Below are 13,289 nucleotides of genomic sequence, written 5' to 3'. Positions count from 1 at the left end.
CACATCTTAATGCCCAGAACCTGTGAATAGATTAGGTTAATGGCAAAGGGGAATTAAGGTTGCTAATCAGCTGACCCTAAGGAGATTACCCTGATTATCTGGGTGGTTATCACAAACATCCTTACAAGTAGAAGAGGGAGGCAGAAGAAAGTCAGAGGAAGAGGTGTGATGATGGAAGCATGGTCAGAGAGATGCTATACTGCTGGCTTTGAAGAAGAGAAAGTGGGGAGCATAAGCCAAAGAATGTGGGGGGCCTCTAGAAGCTGGAAAAGTCAAGGAAACAGATTCTCTCCTTGAGCCTCCAGAAAAGAAAGTAGCCCTGCTGACACCTTGATGTTAGCCCAGTGACACTGGTGTCACACTTTTAAAGAGCTGCAAATAATAAGTCTGTGTTACTTTTAAGCCACTAAATTAGTAGCAAGTTGTTAAACAGCAACAGAGAGTCAGCTAATATACTATTTCATATCTTCCTATATCAGTATTTATAAATCTCTCACTTTGTTTTAATGGTATTTAATAGGTTTGACTTCTAAGAAGACAGTTAAAAGACTTAAAAAGACTTAAAAAGAGCAATGGGAAAAAGAGAAATGACTGCTAAGGAAACATAATTAAGAAAGAATATTGCAGACAAATGTGGGAAGCTTATCTTCTTCTTATAAAAAGAATGTTAGATTAAATAGAGTTGGTAAATGTAATAAGTGGCATTTACCAACTCTATTTAATCTAACACTCTCTTTCAACTATGCATCCATACAGAAAGAGTAAACCTGAAATTTCTTTTTTAATATTTTTATGATCCCTAACCCAGGAAATCTTTAAGATTTGTCTCAAGCATTCAAATAGCATTTAAATTTCCACACTTTAATTGCTCTTTCATTGCTTCACATTTTTAATTGTTATAAAATTGCCTAATCATGGAGCTTCTTCTGGGGATATATCTTGCCAGGTGAATTTTAAGGTTCTCAAGTCTACATTCTTTTGAGGGACAGAATCCCTAAACTCTGCTACTTTTCTTCTGTTATAGTAACTTTGCTTTATAGGCCTTTATTATGTTAACTAGCTCCGATAAAGAAATTGTGTGTTTGGGAGACCTGGGTGGCTCAGTCAGTTAAGCATCTGACTTCAGCTCATGATCTCATGGTTCGTGGGTTCGAACCCTGCATTAGGCTCTGTGCTGACAGCCCAGAGCCTGGAGCCTGCTTCAGATTCTGTGTCTTCCTCTCTCTTTCTGCCCTGCCCCCCAAATCATGCTCTTGTTTCTCTCTCTCCCTCTCAAAAAGTATATAAACATTAAAAAAAAAGAAAGAAAGAAAGAAAGAAACTGTGTGTTTTACAGTAAAATCTGGGATCCTCTTTTGCCTTGAATGGCCTTTCTAGAGATCAAGGTCACCTGTAAAATGAGCAAAGTAGACTCTAGCATCCCTTCCAGCTATTAAGTTCTATGAATCACAGAATAAAACTAGATTCATTTTAAAGTTTATTACTCTATACTACAAATTATCTCCTTTACACTGAGATGTAAAGCAATTACACTCTCAGATGGCCCTTTAAAACAAACAGCAGGGGCACCTGGTGGCTGGGTTGGTTGAGCATCCATCCAACTCTTGATTTCGGTTCAGGTCATGATCTCATAGTCCGTATGATCTCAGTTCATGGGATTCAGCCCCAAGTCGGGCTCTGTACTGGCAGATGGAGCCTGCTTGGGATTCTCTCTCCTCTCTCTCTCTGCCCCTCCCCCTGCTCGCACTCTCTCAAAATAAATAAGTAAACATTTAAAATAAAATACAACAACAAGCAAACCTTAGTCCTTTAAGATTTGACTTCACCTTTAAATCCCACTGGAACACCCCCCCCCACCCCCCCGCTCCACTCAACAGAGAAATAAGCTACATTGTACAAGCAGAAGGTAAACTTTTAACACCATGATCCAGGAGTGCCCTAAAAAAATGTGGTCTAGGTGTCCAAATTATTCCTAGAAAACGTTGCAAATTATCTACAGATCCACAATACCTTAATCAGATATCTAAAGTCCAAAACTTCTGAAAACTAAAAGCTTTTTCATAACTCTTTTGATGGCAAAATCTGATCTGATCTAAACTTATTTGGGGGCACCTAAGTGACTCAGTTGGTTAAGCATCCAACTTCAGCTCAAGTCACGATCTCACGGTTCCTGAGTTCGAGCCCCCCAGTCAGGCTCTCAGTCAGCACAGAGCCCACTTCAGATCTACTGGCCCTGTCTTTGTCCTTCTCCTACTCATTCTCATTCTCTCTTTCTCTCTCTCGCACAAATAAAGAAAAACTTAAAAAAAAAATAAGAAAAGAAAAACTTCTCTGACAGCAAAATCTGACCTGAACTAATATGAGGTTAGTTTTTACCCCTTTAGTGTGAATATTCACATATTTTGCTATAGAAATATTTATATGATTATGAGGTAGTGCCAAAAGTCTCATAGGAAGTATTATATAATACATGGTTTATATACTTTAAAGATTAAAAAAAAATCCTAAATTCTAAAACATATATTGCCTCAAGGGTTCCAAGAAAGGGATCAGGAACCTGTATTCTTTTTGTTTATTTATCTTTGTGGGGGAGGAACAGAGAGAGATGGAGAGAGAATCCCCAACACAGGACTCAAACACACAGACCATGAGATCATGACCTGAGCTGAAATCCAGAGCCGGACACTTAACTGACTGAAATCATCCAGTCGCCACTAGGAACCCGTATTCTAAATTTTTTTTTAATGCTTTATTTATTTCTGAGAGAGAGAGACACACACACACACACACACAGAATCAGAAGCAAGCTCCAGGCTGTGAGCTAGCTGTCAGCACAGAGCCCGATGCGGGGCTCGAATCCACAAACCATGAGATCATGACCTGAGCTGAAGTCGGACGCTCAACCGACTTAGCTACCCAGGTGCCCAGGAACCGGTATTCTAACACAACTATCATTTTTGGTGGAAGTCCACAACTTTTAACTATTTTATACTTCCTTTAGTTCCTTTTATGTACTTTTAACATCAACTTCATCTTGAAGAGTACACTAGAAAGCTGTGTTGTTTACAAGATCTTCGATAGATGCTGTGTTGTTTACAAGATCTTCTATAGATGCTTTAACTATTCTAATGGTGATGATTTACATTTGTCTCAAAAGCTTTAAGTATGTTTTATGGTAAACATAACTTGCATATAGTGCCCAAATTAATTTTGCAAGGAGTAGCCTGCCTGCAAATACTCACTTGGCTCATCTTCTCAGTGGAAGAAGGAAGCCTGGGCTCTTTTAAAATTTCATAAAAGGCTGCCAACTTGGTAAAAGAGAAACAAGCAAACAAATCAGAGAGGTCTTTTGTCCTAAAACAACTAGGACTTGGTGATATAACAGATGTGAGTGGGGGATAAAGAAGCAGGAGATCTCAAAAATGATTTCTAAGTTCTGCCTTGAACAACTGTGTGTTGGTAGTAACATTTACCAAACTGAAGAAAAGTAAAAAAGATAGGATTCTGAAGGAGAAGATAAGATTCTGGTTAAGGTTTTTTAAAAATTTAAAAAAATTTTTTTATGTTCAATTCAAGATGGCAGTGAGATATCCTAGAGTACCTATCAAGAACAGCTGAATATGTGAGTAGAGAGTTCAGAATAAAAGGTCTCAGCTATTGATATACACTTGGGAAAGCATATAGATAATATGTGAAATCAAGGCAATGGATAATATCATTGGGTATGTAATAAGAGAAAGGAAAGGGACTGGACCAACCTGTAAGGAGCTTCTGCACCTAGAGGAACAAGCAATGACAACTGAGTGTGAAGTGACCTGAGAAGTGGAAGAAGCATGAGTCTGTGGGGCACATAAAAGCAAAGCAGAGTGTTTCCAGGAGGAAGGCCTGGTCAATTAGCTCAATGCAGCTGGGCTCTCATAGGTTAAGAACTAAAATCTGACCAGTGGATATACCAACACAGCTATCAATGCTGAGCAAGGTCACAGTTTCAGTGGTGGCAGAGGACTGACAGCCAGATTGGAGTAGGCTGACTATAAATGGAGGGGGTGAGGATAAGAAAGTTAAGTTCATATAAAGAATTCTTTTGAAAAACACTGTCGAAATGACAGAAAAATAGAGCAGAAGCTGGAGAAGAATGTGAAGATAAAGGGTGTTTCCTGTATGTGTAAGTTTGGGGAGATGAGAGTTGAACATGTCTGCATTGACCATGAAATCAATCCTAGATGCAAGAGGGCAGAACCAAAGTCCTGGACAAAATGAAAGAGGATGGCTTCCAGAACACGTTTTGTGACTGATATTTTGCAAGAGGAAGGGCTGACATCTCAATAAGAAAGGAAACAGATATATTTAACAGATACAGACAGGATTACAGATTTAGTGTGAAGAGAGACAGAGTCTCATAGGATGGCATCTGTAAGTAACTAGGACTTCACAGTATATGTGCGCTATCTATTCTAATCTCACTCCTGGCTCTAGTTATTCTGTTGTTTTATTTTATCTTGTCATATTATACCTTTTCGTGTACTGCATTAAATTCTTTTAGAAACAAGGCAGAATAGGGGTGCCTGGGTGGCTCGGTCGGTTAACCATCTGACTTTGGCTCAGGTCATGACCTCACCGTTTGTGGGTTCAAGCCCCACATCGGGCTCTCTGCTGACAGCTCGGAGCCTGGAGCCTACTTCAGATTCTGTGTCTCCCTCCCTCTCTCTGCCCCTCTCCTGCTCACACTCTATCTCTCCCTCAAAAAATAAATAAACAGTAAAAAAATTAAAAAAAAAAAAAGAAACAAGGCAGAATATAAATTTTAAAAAACTTAATGTGGAAAAGAAATGTGCTAGTGGACTATTCTCTCAAATGCAAAATGAGAATTAAAATCATGTAAGATTTTGCTTATTCATCTCTAATAAACTTTATTCTCTGGATAAAGCCCTTTTCCCTTAATGATTTAGTGAAAGATAAATCTGCAAGTCATAAGTATATTAACTCTCAAGTGCTAAAATTTCAACAACACCACATGTATTTTTTTCATCTAATTATGTTGCAAGTATGCCAGTCTAAAATTTCTTTGAAAGCCAAAAATATTTTATTCTTTAGTAGAGCCCAGCTGCTTAACATAGTCCTGATAAATTATACTGTTGGTACTCAATAAATATCTGTAAATAGATTAGGCTCACATAAAGGAGTTCCTGTCCTTAAGGAGTTTACATGCTATCATGTTCTGTCTTTTCTGATAAGAATGAGGGCTCTCTATAGACAGCACCTTGAAAGCATAAAAAAAGCAGCAAAGTTGAGCACTTTCAGTCTTATTTTCCTATCTCACTGGTTTAAAGTAGATATATTGAGGGGTGCCTGGGTGCTCAATCGGTAAAGCATCCGACTTCGGCTCAGATCATAATCTCAAGGTCCATGGGTTAGAGCCCTGCGTCGGGCTCTGTGCTGACAGCCAGCTCAGAGCCTGGAGCCTGTTTCGGATTCTGTATCTCCCTCTCTCTCTGACCCTCCCCTGCTCATGCTGACTCTCTCCTTCTCTAAAAAATAAAACATAAAATAAAAATAAAATAAAATAGGTATATTGATCAAAACAATTGCAATAATTGTAGCTACAAGACTAATGATAATTGGAGAAGAGAATGACAAGACATTAAGACAGGATGACAATAAATAAGTGGTAAACTGTATTATAATGTCCTAAAAGAAACTTGGGGGGTGCCTGGATGGCTCAGTCGTTTAAGCATCCGACTTCAGCTCAGGTCATGATCTCACAGTTCATGGGTTCGAGCCCTGCGTCAGGCTCTGTGCTGACAGCTAGCTCAGAGCCTGGAGCCTGTTTCAGATTCTGTGTCTCCCTCTCTGACCCTGCCCTGCTCACACTGTCTCTCTCTCAATCTCTCTCTCATAAATAAAAAACATTTAAAAAAAAGAAACTTGGACACAAAATGAATCCAAAATTACTACAGATTTCATGTAGTCATTTACACTTTCTTTTTAAGTCTGAATTGGCTGCATTTTATTAAAATGAAGTAACCACAGTTTATATTGTGAATGCAGTAAACAATACTTTAAGACACTATGGAATTGCACACATGGTTATTCCTGAACAAATATTTTCTTTTAGAGACTCAGTCGATATATTTACACATAGATCAAGGCAACTTTTGACTCAAACACCTGACTTACAACTATTCTATACACCAACAACTGCTACTTCCTGGATATACCACCACCAAAGCCTTTACCATCCATTAATGAAGGCTGAGGAACACTCACCTTCCACTGCAGCCTTGACAAACCAACCACCATCAAAAGTTGAGGCCACTCAAATCCTAGTCCTCCAGCTCTAACTGGAACAGAGAAGGCAATGCCTGATACCACTATGGGAGCTGACTAGCCCCTTAAATACTGACCCAGAGTTCAAGAATCCAGTAAGTTAATGCACTGAATAGTCAGTCAGTAGGCTAGCCTAGAAAGTACTTATTATCTATAATGTTGTTACTAATAGAATAATGCACTCACAAAGTCATTGATTTAAAATATATTATAAACTCCTGGAGGTCAAAAACTATGACTTATTCATTGATACATTCTTGTAACCAGAGTAAGCACTAGTACAAGCAGGCTACATTTAAGTGAGTACTCAGTGAAAGATGGAGCTTTATCTTAAACTCCAATCCATGGACTTCCAAATGATGTAGAAGATTTCTAGTATCTGTAATAAAAGTCAATATCAGACACAAAAGTGTCTACTTATAGCAGAAACTTATAATATGCAACAAACTGAGGGCTGAAGAGAAGGGCAGGGGTGAGGGGAAACGGGTGATGGGCTTTGAGGAGGGCACTTGTTGGGAGGAGCACTGGGTGTTGTATGTAAGCCATGAATCATGGGAATCTACTCCCAAAACGAAGAGCACACTGTATACACAGTATATTAGCTAACTTGACAATAAACTATATTTAGAAAAAAAATACTAGGAATTGAATTTCAAATCTCAGGTACTGTAACATTTTGTGTCTGTTATTACATGATAGAATTAAAATTTTGATACAAATTATTTATTAATATTTTGTTACTGTTCTTTCATTTAAATGGCCACAAGTTTTTTCTAAAAAAGGCAATATTACAGAAATGCGGCTCAATATATGTTGTCTTATTTTACAAAGCAGTAACATCTAGTGCTTAAGGTAATCACAGGGCCACATAACTCAACAGGGAGTATATACAACAAAAAAAAGTGCTCTGGAGATATAAGTTTCACTTACTTTTAAAGTGCTAGCAACAGGTATTCTTGATTAGGAATAAAATATTATTTAACTCATAAGTTTAAATACTGAGGTTATACTAGGGATCGGCAATTAAATTTACTATTTACTACTTACACCATTTAACACATTCTCATCATGTTTACTTATTAATACCTATAAAGAGAAAATTAATTTTCTTTCAGCATTAACTAGATACCTGGAGTCACAGTATAAAATCAGTTTTACCACACTGTAATAAAATGTAACCAACCCAAACTTTAAAATGACCACATGATATCTGTGGTAATTCTGCATCTGAGTCACTCTGTCCAAATTCCTTTTAAAGCTTTATGATATAATCTGCTTCCCTATCCTTTGAGAGGTCATGATCAGTAAGTAATATGTTTGCCTTCCCCAAGAGTCTCTAGAATTTAAATTCCTCTGCAGCCTTTTAAGGAGTATTCCTCATCTTAAGAGAAGCATTTTCCCAGGGGCACAAGTCAAACAGCAAAATAAAATTGACTAAATAACTGGTCTGTCTCCTCTCCTTAGAAAAGCTTTGCACAGTGGAACTGCACTGACACATTCTTTTCCTACTGCAGAAAGAAAGGAATTATTTTTCCAGAGTCAACTACTTTGAGACTAGAATGTAAAATAAAGAAAACATAACTGTAAGAGAGCCCTAATTATACATAAAAATTATATTTTTAAAAGAATGTTTTCTTTATTTATTTTGAAGGGGGAAGAAGGAGAGAGAGGAAGAGAGAATCCCAAGCAGGCTTTGCGCTATCAGCGCAGAGCTGGACATGGGGCTTGATCTCACAAACCATGAGACCAGGACTTGAGCCGAAACCAAGAGCTGTTCTCTTAACCGACTGAGCTATACAGGTACTCTGATAAAAACTGTATCTTAAAAAATTTTCTATTTAATTATATAGATTTTAAATTAGAATTAAAATTAAAAAATTTCAAGTGTTAGTTTCACGAACTATCTTAATCATACATGAATCTGTAAAAAAAAAAAAAATGAACAAATCCATGTACCTACCAGTTTTAACATATGTTAACATATTTTTATATTTGCTTCAGCTGTTTTTAAAATAGAAGGAAAAGTGTCACAGATTTCTGAAAGTTATACCCAAGCCTATCTCCCAGAGTTAGCCACTATTCCTAAACTTAATGTGTCTCATTTCCATATTTGTTCTTATACTTTCATTAGATACAGGTGTATGAATATACAATGTATCAATGTAAGCTATCCTGTTTTAAAACTACATAAATACCAGGTGCCTGAGTTATTAAGCATCTGACTCTTGCTTTCTGCTGAGGTCATGATTTCATGGTTGGCTCCTAAGACAGGGACAAGAGTTGGGCTCTGTGCTGACAGTGTGGAGCCTGCTTGGGATTCTCTTTCTCCCTCTTTCTCTGCCCCTCCCTCCAGTGCCTGCAGGCATGCACATGCTCTCTCACAAAAATAAATAAACTTCAAAAAAAAAAAAAAAGAAAAAGAAAAAACTACATAAATGCACCATAGTATGTATATCCTTTGGCAACTTTGGCAGCTTGCTTCTTCACTCAATATTATACACTTGAGATATATCCACATTAATAATAGACCATTTTTACTAAGGAATAGTATTTCATTGTATTAATAAACTACAGTTTACCCCTTTCCCACTAAAGTACAGCTGGATTATTTTACTTTATTGCTATTTAAAGAGCTTCTATTATCATCTTTGTTACATATTTGCTCCGGCAACTGTCCTAAGTTTAGTTAAGAATTCAGCTCAATGGGGCGCCTGGGTGGCTCAGTCAGTTAAGCGTCCAACTTCAGCTCAGGTCGTGATCTCACAGTTCGTGGGTTCGAGCCACATGTTGGGCTCTGTGCTGACAGCTAGCTCAGAGCCTGGAGCCTGCTTTAGATTCTGTGTCTCCCTCTCTCTCTGCCCCTTCCCTGCTCGTGCTGACTCGATCTCTCTCTCAAAAATAAATAACACATTAAAAAAAAAAAAAAGAATTCAGCTCAATGAACATTTAGGTTGTAGAAGAACCCTGGAATGAAAGTTACCCACCCCAGAGATCATTATTGGGTCTAACCCCCACCTTCCTAATAGGGAGATCATGTGAAAAGAAGAACTGATGACTAAGAAAAAAGAATTGTATTTAATAATTTGTATTTAATAAATAAATTTTATAAGTAATATGTAATAAGTGAAGCATGAGTTGATTAATTTGTGGAATTAATGAGACTAAAGTTGATCTCTTTGAACATAGTTCACTGGTGGCCAACTGAAATTCTATGAAACAGACCCAGTCTTTTGCTCGTAGGAGTTGAGAGAAATGTACATTTTCTTCAAAAAAAAGTCTTTAATATATTAAAGAGTAACTCTACAAAAACGCAAACAGGTACTAATTACCTGACTGATTCAAATATTTTTGCTCTACCCACTTGGATCAATTAGTTCAGCTACTTTACCAACTATTCAGCTAATCTACCAATTGTGTGATGCAGCAAACATCAAGACATAATGTAAAGGCAGCACTATGACATAGAGATGGTATAGGAAAATAAATGCAACACTAAAAAGAACCATGTCAGAATTTGTTGGTATTTTATTTGTGGTTATGCCAATGGATTTTCTTAAGGACTGATATCCTACAACATCTACTACTTTCTTATTACAGATGACTGAATTATCTGGTTATCAATGGAGAAGAGTGACAAGCAAAAAAAATTGTTTAAAAAAACCCAAAAAGCTCTATGAGAAAAATCTCTAATACAGGTGGAATATGTGCTAGGTTTAATTCCACGAAGTTATAAAAAGGGCTAAATGATCTAAAAATCATTAAAATCCTCACGGCACTCTTCCGAGTGTTTGTGAAAGGGGTTCAACCTCATACTTCATAAAAGTAGGCCTTCTTTTACATCATCTCAATAATCACCAGTCTTTACCTTCTTTCATAGTTTTTTTTTCACTCATATCTTACCTAGTGTTATATTAACACAGAATTAATAGAAGGTTTTTACAAGTCAGACATAGTCTTTGGAAATTCCTTTAGAATGGATGCAGCAATACTGCATAAACCCATGCCTTTTTTGGGGCGCCTGGGTGGCTCAGTCAGTTAAGTGTCCGACTTCGGCTCAGGTCATGATCTTATGGTTCGTGGGTTTGAGCCCCACATCGGGCCCTGTGCTGACAGCTAGCTCAGAGCCTGGAGCCTGTTTCAGATTCTGTATCTACCTCTGTATCTGACCCTCCTCTTCTCACACTGTCTCTCTCTCAGAAATAAATTTTTAAAAAGTTAAAAAATAAATAAACTCATGCTTTTTTTAAAAAAAGAAAAGGTAGAAGATGAATAGTACTCTGTCCACCCACCCACACAAAACTGAAATCATGTCTTGGTCAAGTTTTTAATACATTCTTGTGTCTTTAACAGTCAAAATGCCCAAAGGTGTCTCAAATGACAACCTAAATTCTGAAAGGCTGAAATTTGGACAGAAGGGATTCCAGTTCACATTGCTTATATCTACTTAAAAAACAAGAGGCTTACATGATGCAACTCAACCCCCGTAAAATGACCCATTTGGTACTTTATTTTCTGGATCGTTATCTTTTCAAATGTCAATACTGTGAAACAGCTTTGAATTTTTCTTGCTACAACTATGAACCTTGAATATACCAATACTAGACATAATTTGCAAACTAAGTAATAAATTTAAATTATGTACAGATTCCAAAAGCATGTCCTCCACATTAAAATACGTTTACTGAATCCCAAAGTTACTACAGATCAACCAAAAATCATATTTTCTATAACTATAAGTCAATGTATTATAAAATTATCCGGAAACCATCCTTTGAATTAAAAAGTGAATTCTAGGGGCACCTGGGTGGCTCAGTCAGTTATGTGTCCAACTGCGGCTCAGGTCACATTCTCAGGGTTCATGAGTTCGAGCCCCACATCAGGCTTGCTGCTGTCAGCACAGAACGTGCTTCTGATCCTGTCTCCCTGTCTCTCTGCCCCTCCCCTTGTCTCTCCTCCCCCCCCCAAAATAAACATTTAAAAACAAACAAAAAATAAATTAAAAATTAATTATAAAAATAAAAAATAAAAAGTGAATTATAGTTTTTCTCTAAAAATATTCAGTTCTCTTTCCCATTTAGAAGAACGTGAGTCAGTGTGGATCATGAGATAGTGGAATAAGAAATGATTATAAAATTAGGTAGTATGTACTAAACATTTACCATTGTTAGGCACTTTAATAGATATGATACACGAACCATTAAGTGTAGAGGCGCTATTATGAGGAAGGTACTTTAATTCTAAACTCAGAATTAAAAAAAATGATACAGAGAAGTAACTTTCCCCAAGTTAAAGATATAAGTGGATGTGATGTCAGGCATGCCCATATTCAAAGCCTTGGATCTTAACCACTATGTTTATATTATTGAGATTAAAATATTCCAATTTACTGTAAAAACCAATCTTTTACTGCTTTAAATCGCTTAAGTACTCTCATTAACTCAAAGGTCAAGTAGTCACTCTAAATCATTCATATCTGATAAACTGGGGGAAAAACTGGACCAATAACCTTGCTGAATTTTGATACCTGTTCAGAATAAAAACACATCACACAATTTTACTCTTTAAATCCTTTTAAAGAACATTTATGGCCACGAACAAATCTAAAAGGCAATAGACTAAGGATCTGCGTTTGTGTTTAACAGTTATTTCCCTTTCCCTCCTAAACTAGAGCGACTACTGTACTTGAATATGCCGCTTGAGCCAGTGTGTTTTTCCTCTTCCCTCATCATCAAAGCCCTAAGCAGGAGTACAACACTTCTGCCAACCTAGAGTTGCTTGTCTTTAAAGTAGCCCTATTACCCAAAGGACCAACACCAGCGCCAGTACCATTTCCTAATGAGAGACACTACGTTACTTTTCCTGTCGTTCGTTTCTTGAAAGAACTTCTCACTCTCTGATGGTTCACTTGACACGTGAAAGTACTTGGTTAAACTACTAATTCTCAGTATCAGAGTTATTTTCATTTTCTGCAACCGCCCTCTCGAGCCACCGAAACACTAGGTCCACCCCCCACTGAGACCTGCACCCTGGGGCAAACCCGCCTGGGACACTCACCAAGGTTCGAGGCCAGGGATTCCGGTGTATCTGCTAAGCGGCTAGAGTGGGCATTCAATAAATCCTCATGAATAAGTAAGGGAAAGGCAGCGTGGGTGGAGGCGGGAAGGGGGGGGTCTTGAAAGAATTTCGCGCCGCTGACACCAATGGAGTGGCGCCCCGTCTGAGGAGGGAGGTAAAGGGGCGAGTGGGAGAACCTGGGGCCGGGACAAGGGGCCGCGACCGATGCTTCTTGGAAGGCAGGCGCAGTCGGTCGGACGCAGGCTTTTTGGAAGACGCGGGCGCCGTCTCTGTGACTCACCAAACGCGCTCCCGGGCCTCGGCCTGCGCCTCTGCCTCTCTCTGGGACCCCCGGCCTCCCGCACACAGGAGAGCCCAGCAGATCAGCCCTGCGAAGCCAAGGGCCGAGCGGGGACTCACCCTCGCTCACCTGACGCTCCACCAGCAGCACCCCAGTCTGCATCCGGCGGGAGCTTCACAACCCAGCGGGTCCCTGAGATCAGCTGATTCACGAGGGGCGGGGCCTCCGGGAGGGGGCGGGGCTGCAGGGAGGCTAGCTTGGGTGAAGGTGGTCGGGGATTGCCCCTGAAAAATAGGTAGGGTTGGACGCCGACGGCGTCTGATAGCGATCAAAATTATCCAAGAGTCCTTGGGCACTGTGGGTAAAGTCCTCAGGAGTACAGCCCCTCCCTTAGGACAGGGCGGAGCCACCAGTCCTTACATGCGCTTGGGCGATGACGTAACACGCAGTCGCCGGGTCCTAACTACCCTAGCGCTTCCATGGTAACAGGTGGTGATGAGCGTGATTGGGAGCTGCAGACATTTTGCTGCCACCTCAAACTGCAGAAGTCAGATGAATAAGTTCGCTACTGTTTACAGGGAATATATGAAAATATCTTCAAACTGCT

At 38.9% G+C, this 13,289-nt stretch overlaps 1 protein-coding gene across 4 annotated transcripts in view; it reads right to left on the bottom strand.

Moving 5' to 3' along the window:
- Positions 1–12,886, bottom strand: part of ALS2 (alsin Rho guanine nucleotide exchange factor ALS2) — a 72,807-nt gene extending 59,921 nt beyond the window's left edge. For 3 of the 4 annotated variants that reach the window (XM_039257393.1, XM_039257396.1, XM_039257397.1), the window contains exon 1: positions 12,812–12,886. The gene's annotated coding sequence lies outside the window, so the exon portion shown is untranslated. Of the gene's footprint in view, positions 1–12,381; positions 12,544–12,811 lie in introns of those variants that run through there. The other variant, XM_039257394.1, reaches the window with a different exon arrangement.
- Between the last annotated feature and the right edge of the window lie 403 nt (positions 12,887–13,289).

Source organism: Hyaena hyaena, unplaced genomic scaffold, assembly GCF_003009895.1.
Source record: "Hyaena hyaena isolate Hyena2069 unplaced genomic scaffold, ASM300989v1 scaffold_615, whole genome shotgun sequence".
NCBI lineage: Eukaryota > Metazoa > Chordata > Mammalia > Carnivora > Hyaenidae > Hyaena > Hyaena hyaena.
This window is presented reverse-complemented; position numbering and strand designations above follow the sequence as displayed.